A 12,347-nucleotide genomic window follows, 5' to 3' on the forward strand; every position below is an offset into this window, starting at 1 on the left:
AACCCAAAGAATTTGATGCCGAGAAATGAGGTCCTGCAGGCAACAGGCCCTAAAATGGGGGCAGATTCTGTAGGAGGGAGGTGGGGCAGGGGCAACGAGGAAACTGTTTCCTGGCCTGCACTGTTGGCAATCTCTGCTTTGCCAGAACAATACTACTGGCTAAACTATGATCTGTGATGACCACTGATACTTAAATATTAAGGCACAAGGATGGAAAAAAATCTGGGTTTTGGACTAGTTGCCTCTTGCACTCATTAATAAGAGCCTATGCAATGCCCTAAAAAAATGTGATCAGACAATATCTTAGGTTATGGTGCTAGGACATGGAATTGACAGAGAGCACAGTGAGCTAGAGATCCACCAAGTCTTTAAAGGACATCTGCTGCCATAGCAACCAGAATCATGGCTATAAAGGTCCTATGATTGTTTAAGATAACCACAAGGCCTGAAAAAACTGCAGTGATGGGGAAAGTTCCCGCCAAGACACCTTCCATTGCCATAAAAAATTTGGCCACCACGGAAAAGGGAGATTATCTCTGGATGCTGACCAAGGGCTCACCAACCAGACATGGAAGTCCCCCCAAGAATCACCTGATGGTATATGCTGAGTGTGATGGTTCAGTGACCACAGTGGGATGATTCCCTCTCTGCCACTTTCCAAATTGGAGGCTTTGGGTTGTTTTTGGCATTATCTTGTTCTTTCCATACCAAATATGTGGAATGTCTCAGTGGACCCTAATTCATTATGATGGACTTTGGGGTTTCCAGGCATGTGGACCTGAAATAGGAGACAGCACATTACTGAGTAGGCCTAGACTCAGTACTGAACAGTAAGGAAGACTGCACTGCCTAATTTTTGGAAAGAAGTGAGAACTTTTTTTTTTTTATATAAAGAATGCATGCAAATTAAAATGTGTGTGAATGCTGAATAAATTATGGGATGGACTTTATGGATATTGGTAGCTACTAATGCAGCAACTATTTCCTTTTTCTTCCACCCAACCAGAATCTTGATTTGTTTTTAGTATTCACTCATTTTTCAAAGATCCCATATGTTGCAAAGCAAGATGGGTCAACTCACTCATCCCAGGAATGAATTTGATTGATGTAAGAGTACTTCCACTTCCTTAATCAGTAAAAGGAATAGGCACTGGACCCAGTTTGGACCAGTGATGACAATTAGTTTTTATGGATGCTTCTGGGGTGTTTTTTCTCATCTCGTAAAGAATTCCTGCAAGTGACCTCTCCTCAGCTTCTCATGGTGGTGTGCTATAGAAATGCTGACTACTTCAGCTGTCTTGCTAGCAGCCTGGGAGAAAGCTGGCTTCCATTGCAGTGGTCAAGAGAATCTTGACCCAATTATTGGATCAAATTAGTATTGAAACCCACCTTGCCTCATATTTTCATAGTATGTAGTTTCTTATAGGAAAAGCCAATTAGAGTTGATTTTACTGTTATTTGGAGACAAGAGCATTGCAGGCAGTATGCTTTGGTGGAAGAACTGTCTCCGTAGAAGCCATGGACAACCAGTAGAAAGAATGAGGGAAGAGCACCCGGAGGACAGAAGAAGGCAAGATGGGGGAGGGGTATGCAGTCTGCCCACTTAGCATTAGTCCTTGTGCAAAGTATCAGGATTTTAGAATAACAGAATCTCAGCATGAAAAGCTTCTAAAATGTGATCTGTAAACTGGCACTGATTTAAAATAAGCACTGTGGTATGTTTTTTGAAAAACATATGTTTCAAATATCTTTTATTCTATTCATATCTTTTCTGGGTTTTTTTGGTATTAAAGATGTGTATTCTTTTATCGAATGATAGAAAAGTTTAACATTTAATTTATTAATTTCAAAAAATAAAAAGTTTAACATCACATTAGCTATCCCCAAATCTCCTATTATTTAAAATATCATGGTATGGGAAACACAGGACCTAATTGCAGTGGTTAATTATATGTGACAACTTGGCTAGGCTGTGGTGCCCGGTTGTTTGCTTAAACCATCCTAGGTGTTGTTTTAGAGGTATTTTGTAGATATGATTAACATTTAAATCAGTAGGCATTTAATAGCGCAGATCATCTTCCATAATGTGGGTGGGCTTCATTCAATCGTCGAAGGCCTTAGAGGTCACCCTAAGAGAAGGACTTCTGCCTCTAGATGGCCTTCCTACCCAAGACTGCAACATCAATTCCTACCATAATTTCCAGCCTGCCTGTCTCCCCTGCAGATTTCAAACTTGCCAGCCCACACAATCACACAGAACAATCCTTAAAATAAATCTCTCTTTATATATATTCTCTTGCATATCCTGTTGGTTCTGTTTCTCTGGAGAAGTCTACTAATACACTGATTTTTGAATATTCATCCCATTAACGTTTTTTAAGTCCTTGCCATGTGCAAAATAATGTGTTAAGAATTGGAAGAGAAAGATGGTGTGCATTTTAGTAGGAATGTCAACGGTGTCAACACATGTAGTGTAATATGATGTGAATGGTAGAGAACAGGAGGACAAAATCCTATTTAATGCAAGAACAAAGGGGGGCAGAGAAGTCAAGAATGCTTTTTCAGAAGAGGTGACTTTGAGCCAGGCTTTGAAGGATGGAGAGGATGTTTATCAGACCAGGAAGGAAAGAAAATGCTTCTCAAGAATAAACACATATGTTAAATCTCTGCTGAAATATCTCTAATGTGATCAGACCTCACCAGCTGCTGTCATCCTGGTGACAGATAGCTCCAATTATGAGAAAGTTCTTTCTCAGCTGAGGATCTACCTCCCTGTAACATCTTCCAATTTGGTTTGGTCCTGTCTCAAACATTCACTGGACATGTGGCTTTGGAAAGGTCATCTGTTTCTTCTGAGAGTCACTGTCTTCATCCAAGAATGGGAATAGTAATACCTTATGTGGCTATATTGAATGAATGTTAAATCGGGTATTTTATTTTAAATGTCTAGAACATATTAGGTGTTTGATAAATGTTAGTTTATTTCACTTCTCTCTGGTGCTCCTTCTAGAGTCAGATGAGGAAATCTTCCAAATCTATAAAGGAATCTGTCACAAATGGTATACCCATGAACAGAGATGGGCAAATGGGTTAAAATCCAATGTAATATAACATCAATAACTTATATAAAATAGCACATGTATACGTATATTATAGAAATGAATACACTTAACAACATTTTTCTGTCTGGACACATTACTATCCAGGATAGGAGTTTAATGACAGAATGAATTAGCATAAAATTACAAAATCATTAAGACAGACCAAAAAAAAAAAAAAAAGGACCTCATTTTCTCATCTCAGTTCAATAAATGCTAACTATTGCCAGATAATATATTTTTTACTCAAAATCCAAAGTGCTTATATTTAAAGCCCTCTTGGTTTCATGTTGAGGAGAAAGTGTGTTTCCTTCTTTGTACTCCAAAAACTTCATATTAGAAAAAAAAAAGTGTGGTTTTTAACCTTAGCACACAATTCTTCTAAAAGTCATGAAATATTCTTTAAAAAGCCATGAAATCCTTAATGTGTCTCTAAATTATGTTATTATAATTGTAAGATTGTAATTATAAATATAAGATGAAATGATCACAAGCAGATGAACAAGAGTGAACTAACAATTCTGCTAGGTGTGGTGTGTTTTTATAGGCAGCACTTTATAGAATTGGCTGTTTTCACTGTTCTTACCGGGTTGAGGCATCAGCAAACACATAAGCCAAGGGAAGGTTTCCTTCTCCATCAATTTGTTTTCCTTATCAGAATGCTTTCCTTACTGAGGCTTGTGCCTTGTGGTCTCACCAGCCAGGTGTTCTGAAGGCACTGGAGACAACCAAGTCAGCTCTTCCCGAGGTTGCCCTTGGACTGCACGTTGGGACCACTGGGGGAGCCTGTGAATGCTGATGCCCGGGTTCTACTGCAGAGTGTGCTGAGTTTGCTCTGCACTGGGGCCCTGCAGTGGTATTTCAAAACCTCCCTAGATGGTTTTATTATGTGGCTGGGGTCAGGAAAATCCGTGTTAGCTGATAAGATATAGGCAGGTAGGAAAAACAAGAAAGAGTAAATGAAAGCTAAAAAGATATCAACTTAACAGTGTGGTATTGAAAATGATAGGCTTTTGTTTGTTTGATCTCTTCCACTTAAGCACGCTTCACATGCCTGGTGTCAGCGATATCTTCTATGATAATCCGCATTTCTCTAGGAGAAGGTGGCTATGTCAACACTTCCTGGGATCAGGAGTATCTAAAGCCCTTTCGTATTTCACCTAAATGCAGAGGGCACTGCCCTCTGACAGCTAAGGTGGAGCAGAGCCCATTCATTGAACAGTTTCCCAAGGAAGAATGAAGCCTAGTCATGTGAATCACGGGCTCCTTAATAAACATTTTCCAATGCCCTTAGAGAATATTTGAATTTCAGGTGTAGAATGTTCCAATTTTACTTGTCACACTCTTGGTCAACTCTTATGCATGTCTTAAAACTGAGCCATATTATTTATCAATTGAAAGTATATAAGCAAAGCAGATTTTACATTTTACCGGGCACTCTATCATTAATTCCCTGCGTTGAATTAAAATTACAGCTCAAGCTCAAGTATAGTATCATATATAATGATATGATATGATATATATGATATTTGATATATATACATGTATGTATATATTATACATATATAGATATACTGTATATATACATATATGTATAAATATATATAAAATACTATCCCCAGGGAACTTGAGTAAATTGCTGTTTATTCATGTTTTCAAATCATAAAACCTACATCAGCATCTTTTCCAATGCCTTCCTTGGGGCTTCTTTTTATTTTCACCCTTAACTGAGCAAAGGGGAATGTTTAAAAGGCTCTTATCCACGGCGTATCCATTCCAAGACCCCTAGACGATGCCTGAAATCATGGATAGTACCAAACTCTTTATGTACTATGTTTTTCCTACACATACATACCTATGATAAAGTTTAACTCATAGATTAGGCACAGAAGGAGATTAACAACAATGACTTAAGAGAACAATTATAACAGTATTTTGTGATAAAAGTCATGTAAACATACCCCTCGCCCCCATATCTTGTGGTATTGTCTTCACACTCACGATGGTGATGTGAAATGATAGATTTCCATGTGATGGGCTAGAGTGAGGTGAATGGCATAGGCAGGTACCATAGCGTTAGGCTGCTGTTGGCCTTCTGATGATAAGTCACAAAGAGGATCATTTGCTTTGGACCTTGCTTGACCATGGGTAATTCAACTCATAGATAGTGGCAAGGGGTAGGGGCAGCAATTTCACTGTATTATGCAATGTGGATTTGCATTTGAATTTTTTAAAAGATCATTTTGAAAATTGAACTTCATTGAAGGCTATCAGCACTTCTAATAGATGATCATGGCAGATCTGTATTGTTTACATGACTTAATTAGTTTCCAAATCATAAATGTACACATTTTACTCAAGACACCATGGAAGAAAATAAATCCCACGACTTGCCTAAACCAAAAAACCATATAGGAATCTTTTTCTGTTTTCTATCTGTTTTGTAGCTCTTAACCTATTAGTATTAGTGTGGAAGGTCTTTCTTTCTTCTTTCTTTCTTTCTTTCTTTCTTTCTTTCTTTCTTTCTTTCTTTCTTCTTTCTTTCTCTCTTTCTTTCTTTCTTCTTTCTCATTTGGGTTTGCATACCTCTTTACTCTGAATCTCAAAATACAAAATTAGTCAAACCTTTCATTGCTAAAACCTTCATTTAGAATAAACCTATTTATATAAGGCATCTGGTTATAGAATTCTTTTTGTTCTGCACTTCAAAAAAAAAAAAAAACTAACAAAATAAAGGAAAACAAAACCTGATTCCAAAAATTCCAAATATCTATTAAGATCCTCTCAGAGAAAAATAGTATCCTGAAAATGGTCTTTTAATCAGTATTTTCTAGATTATTCATAAATTTTCACAGAATGGATTATCAGTAACCTAGAGAATAGCGCTCTGTTTTATTAGCATGTGCCAGTCTATATTATCTACTAGGGATTCTGCTCAGATATCCAGATATTACATCCTGTATTTTGAAACATCCTTCAGTGGGCTCTGATGTGGCACTCTCTATTCAAATATTTTATTTTGTTTTTAGAATTTTTAACTTTTAATCTTATTTCTGGATCAACACAAATGAGTATTTATACTTAGCAAGATAAACAAGGATTATACAGAGTCTCAGGTTAGTTAAGGTCAAGGATGGCTGCGAAATGAATTACAATACATTTTTTAGGTAAAGTTTTCGGACTTTTGAAGTCAGGACCACTGATTAAAAAAATGTATCAATATGCTTATGACAGGATCTATCCATCATGCCTCGGAATATCTCTGAAGCAGAGGCAGGCTGTGCCATGGGGTGGTCTCAGCAATGTCTGAGAGAGTGATTCCAGAACCAGAAGTGGACATTGGGATCAGCTTTTCTCCAGTACCTATGCCTAGACAGAACTCTAAAATGACTTAGCCAGAAATCCTGGGGAATGGACTTTGGAATGTGTAGTTAAAAAAATAAAAACACATAGCTGTTTCCGATGTGCACCTCTGAAGCTAATGGCAATGTTCTCCATACACAACAAACCCGAATGTTGGCTAAGATGAATACACTGAGCTCAATAAATCATAGTATGGAGACTTACAAGCTTTGTTTATACATTAAGAGTCTTTAGTAGAAACTATATCTTTATTGAGAACTTCCAGCACTTTTAGGGAACATGTTTATTTGGAGAAGTCATTAAAATGCACACATTTAGATACTAGTTTAGGGCAAATAGAACCAACTAAAATGCAGACAATTGAGACTAGAAACAAGTTCAATTCACCTAGAACACAGCAGTGCCCTGATCAACAGCTAAATTGCTGCTTTTCTATATTAGAAACTTGATAGTAATAATAACAATAATAAAAAGTAAGAAAAAATAATAATTAGAACTTAAAGTATAATTAAACAATCAAAATTTTATTTCCCTGAGTGAATGATTAATATGAAATTATAATGTTGCATTCATGGTATCTTCTTTTCAGTAGCAGATAGCAAAAGAAGAGCAAGCCATTAGAAAATGATAATCCAGAGGAAAGAAGTACAAGAGTGTTGATCTCAATACTGGTCACTTCTACCTCAGTGCTATGCTATAGTGTCAGGGAATCTGTGATGCCCCAATCTAGTACATCTACTGTGAAGACAAAGAGAAAATTAATGGCAAAAAAAATCAGCTGCAGGTGTTCTTATTGTGTAGTCAGAGTCCCACTACATTTCTGGGAGTCCTACAAATGGCTTCAGCCAATTTGGGGAGTAGAAAACAATCATCAGGTAAAAGGGAGAGACAGGCAGCTGGGACCCACAGCTATGAACTCCAGATCACAATGTGTGTCTATGAGTAAGGATATACTAGTGAGAATATTGATAGGGATGCTGATCATTTTAGAAACAAACCCCAGAAATCACAACCACAAAGAGTGAATATCTGTAGCATATGTATGTGATGGATATGGCATGGCAGTAAAAATGCACAAATTGGAACTACAAAGGGTAATACAGATCAATTTTCAATCATGACATTTAATAAATGCAAAGAAATCTGAAAAAATAAAAGGAGATTGTGAAAGCCTAAGAGTGTGGTCGTAGGGAAGGAGAGAATACTCCTAAATATATGTTTAGGGAGCAAAGTCACGGGGAACAGCTGACCTCACCCCCTAGCTGAGGAATGGCTAACAGGAGGTGGCCCTAGAGTCAGACGGTACAGGTTCAAATCTTGACTCTATAACATACCTTTATAATCATAGGAAAATCAACCAATCACTCTAAACTTCTGTTTTCTCTGTAAAGTGGTGATGATAGTGGTTGAACCTATCACAGGGCTGCTTTGACACAGGAATACAAATGCAAATTGAGTTCTTGGTCTACAAAATGGAGTAGGAATGTAAATTTATTTTTCCCTAATTCAGTTTAATTTTGTGCTTGCATTCAAAAAGGTGTTGAAAACTTAGTCTTACTAGAGTGGCATCTAATTTCCACTGATTCTGGGGAGCCCATAGATGCAGGCTTGTGAAACCTTTGGTTCCAGCCACCATTTGCTATATGGACATCCTCTGTATGAGCTAAGATAATTTTTCCATCTAGTCTTTTGGGTTTGGTTGTGTTCTTTCTCATTCCTTACAAGGGTTTACTTAAATATGATCAACTTTCTTTGCTTTATCCATGCTGTTTACGAAAAAGGGAAATACTTTTTATTTCCTAGAGATTTACAGGCTGTGGGAAAATGATTCTCTTTGTGCACTGATAGTTCACTGAGTTGATTTCACTGCTTTCTGGGTTCTCAGGATCATCTGCTTAAACTAAACACAATGTGGATCATTGATTCTACTCTTACAATCCTAGGGGTATGGGATTTGTGGGTTTTGCTTCTGCTTTGTTTTATCAAGGGCCAGGACTTGGGTCCATTTTACTATTGATTAGACAAACCTAATCTTCCACCCTACAATCAAGACTTTATGTGGAGAGGGGAAAAGGAAGGCAGTAGGGTCTCTTGGCAGCTACCCTACGACATTAAATTCTTTATTGTCCCTCTGGATACTCTCCTCCCATGGGCCCAGGGTTCTGACCAATCTTGTCTGCAGGGGGACAGAATGTGGTGCTGACTAATCATATAATCCACTCCGCCCAGAGTTCCCCTGGAATGTGGGATTTTGAAATATATAAAAAGAGATTCTACCAAAACTGTTCAATCAAGATCTTATTTTTTGGGGGGTGGGGTGGATTTGGACATTTCTTTTACTTTAGAAACAAATAAAGTTTGCTACTGTTCAACAAAGTATTGGAAACTCTAGACAAATAATAAGAAAGATAGATGTAAATGAAAACAATTGAAAAGGAACAGAAAAACACTTATTTGCATATGATACCATATTTCGAATAGAAAACCCAAGACAGGGCAGTCCCGGTGGCTTAGTGGTTTAGCGCCACCTTTAGCCCAGGGCGTGATCCTGGAGACCCAGGGTCGAGTCCCATGTCGGGCTCCCTGCGTGGAGCCTGCTTCTCCTTCTGCCTGTGTCTCTGCCTCTCTGTCTCTCTGTGTCTCTCATGAATAAATAAATAAAATATTTAAAAAAAAGAAAAGAAAAAGAAAACCCAAGAAAATAAATGGAAGTATTATTAGAACCTGTAAGTGTGTTTAGCAAGTTTTCCTCATATTGGATCAGCATACAAAATTCATTGCATTCTTCTTTATTGGTAATAATAAACCAGAAAATATAATATCAAACAGTGGCTCAAGCGCAATAAGAAAATACATAAAATATATAAAGACTAAAAAATGATGCACAAGATCTTAAGAGAATATTTAAAAATTATAGGATAAACAACTAGAAAAATACTATTTTCAAATGTAAGATTATATGACATTATAAAAAATAAATTATTCCCAAATTAATATCTAAATTAAATGCAATTACTTTCAAAAATCCCAGCAAGCCAGAAAGGAATCTGATAAACTGATGCTAAAGTGTAATTGGAAAAAAAGTAGCTTGAAAAAGAAAATCAAAGAGAAGTCACTCGACTAATTATTAAGAAATACTACAAAGTTTCAGTTCAACACAAATAAATAATCAATAGTATGATTTTGTATAAGAACAGGCTAATAGAACAAATCAGACAAATAAAACTAATGTAAATATGATATTAATGTTAGCAAATAACTAGCAAAAAGATTATTTAGTGAAATGATGTTTAAAAAACTGGCTCACCATATGTTGATAAAAAAGTTGAATTCCTTCTTTACATCTTCCATTAAACTTTCAACTAGATTAAATACTTAAATTGAAAAGTAAAATTATAAAACAAAAGAAAATCAAGTAGATTTTTTTATGATCTCAGGATAAAAGGAATTTCTTATTTTTTTAATAACAATTATTTGTAGAGAGGGAGAGCATTTGAGTGAGTGGAGGAAGGACTGGGAAGAGAGAGAGAGAGAGAGAAGAGAGATACAGACACGTGCATACAAAAGCTCCCCCTTGAGTGTGGAGCCCAACATGGGGATCCCATGAACCCAAGATCATGACCCCAGCCAAAACCATGAACCTGAGACCCCATGAATCCAAGAGCATGACCCCAGTCAAAACCAAGGGTTGCTCACTCAACCAACTAAGCCACTCATGTGCCCAAGTAAAAGGAATTTCTTAAGCTCGACTTGAAGTGTATTAACTTTTGAGTGAGGTAGAAGTATGAATATATAAAGAATACATAAAAAGAATAGTGATTTTTCCTCAACAAAAAATAAGACAAAGTTAAATGACCAGGAAAGAATACATCTTTAGTACCAAACAAACAAGGAACTGTATCTAGAGTATCAAAGGGACTCCTTCAAATCAACAAGCAGATGCCAGAAACCTAATGAAAATATGAGGAAATTATATGAATAAATAATTCACTGAGGAGAAACACACAGCTGAGAAGGATGTAAAGATCTGCTCAAGGTCACTAAAAATAATAAAAATGCAAAATAAAACAAAATTTCCTTTTACTAGTTTGAAAATGAAGATGAACATTAATAATAATAAAAGAAGAAAAAAAAGAAAGCAGATTCTTGCAAGGCCCATGGTATTGTTGTATGAAGTAAGGTGCAAGAACAATTCACGTGTGTACTTGATGTGTTAAGGACTTACCAAGAAGGAAAAAAAAGCACAAACTTCAGAAGGATTTTTTTGTTATGTGGAGAATGTGTTCACCACACATGGTAGATGCTATGTCTATGAAGAAGCGCCCACATGAGAAGCAACATGGTAAGTTCTGTTTGAATAGCTTTTGTTATCTATCTCAGTCTGTTTGGGCTGCTATAATAAAATATCACAGACTGAGTGCCTCGTTAACAGCAGATATTTTTTTTCTTCTACTTCTAGAAGGTGGAAGATGAGAGTTCCACCTTGTTTGGCTGAGGGGCATCTTCTGGACTGCAGACTTCTGGTATCCTCACATATGGAAGGGGCAAGGGAGCATTCTGGGTTCTCTTTATAAGGACATGGATCCCAATCATGACCTGGTCACTTCTCAAAGGTCCCACCTCTTAATAGCATCATACTGGATTTAGGATTTCAACATGGAATTTGGGGAGGATATAAACATTCAGACCATGACATTCTCTGTTTCAGTCAGATGCCTCCAACATTAACAGAATACTGAACCCTAACCAGAAATCTAGTTTCCCAGCTTCAGCAGTAAGCAAATTGATTATCCCAATAACTGGAAGTTCTTAGGTAAGATAAACTCCAGTGGTTGGCTCAACCCAGTGGCTCTGGTTCCATTTCTCTGCCAATCTCTTGACTTACTCTTCAGAGTAGGGAGGTGCACTCTCTTGGAGTGGATGCAGCAGTTCTGGGTATCAGACGACTAATAGAAGATCCATTTAAAGAGACATCGGTGACCTCTTCCCATGGCTCGTTTCTTATTAGTGGATTTGTCATGATTGGTTCATGTGCTTATTATAGAATGGATCCTGATGGCCTGCAGAATGCCATCCATGCACAACTTTACCTAGTTCCTGAGTCACTCTCTGGCAAGGAAGGGTGAGATGACCAGGATTACCTTTACTCAATTATAGCTCTCTGGTGGAGTTGGAGTCATTCCTTAGACCACACACTGCTATATCTTAGGGAGAACAAACTCCCAAAAGTTCATCTCAAAGAGCCCATGAGAAAATCAGCCACCCTAGCAACCAAGTCTGGAGCTGAGAAGGAACTCACAGCTGGATCTCCATATTTGGGAGTCCTTAGTACACGTTTGGTATGCAATATAGAAGAGGAGCTATGAGAACAGAAACCCATGAGAATTCAATTAAGGGTGGGATGTGAGGAGAGGGATGGTTGGGAATTCAAGTGAACATTATTTGCAGAAGAGAATGCCAAGAGTAAAAACATTGGTTCTCAAATCATGCCTAAAGAATTTCATTAGAATCACTAGGTATTACTTGTAAAAGTTCAGATTCCTGGATTCCCAAGTCAGAATATTGCTGAGTCAAACCCAGGGAAATTGGAGCACAACCACCGTTTTTTTTTTTTTTTAACTGGACCCCCAGGGTGAACCTGAGGCAGGCTGAGCAAGGTCTATCCTCCAGGAGAGCCCTTGGAAGACATATCCCTCCATTCCAAACACCAGTGAGTCCAGGAATGGGAGACTATGTCTTTCTTAGTATATTTTTCTTATTGGTTTATGAATGTAACTCTAGTTCAAGTCTCTCTAGACCTCAACTTTGTTTAAAATGGGCAAATTGATTTCTTATTCCAGGAAAAGTACACATAAAAAGGGTCATATGGCTTCTCTGACATCAAAT

Source organism: Vulpes lagopus, chromosome 5, assembly GCF_018345385.1.
Source record: "Vulpes lagopus strain Blue_001 chromosome 5, ASM1834538v1, whole genome shotgun sequence".
In the NCBI taxonomy this organism is placed as follows: Eukaryota; Metazoa; Chordata; class Mammalia; order Carnivora; family Canidae; genus Vulpes; species Vulpes lagopus.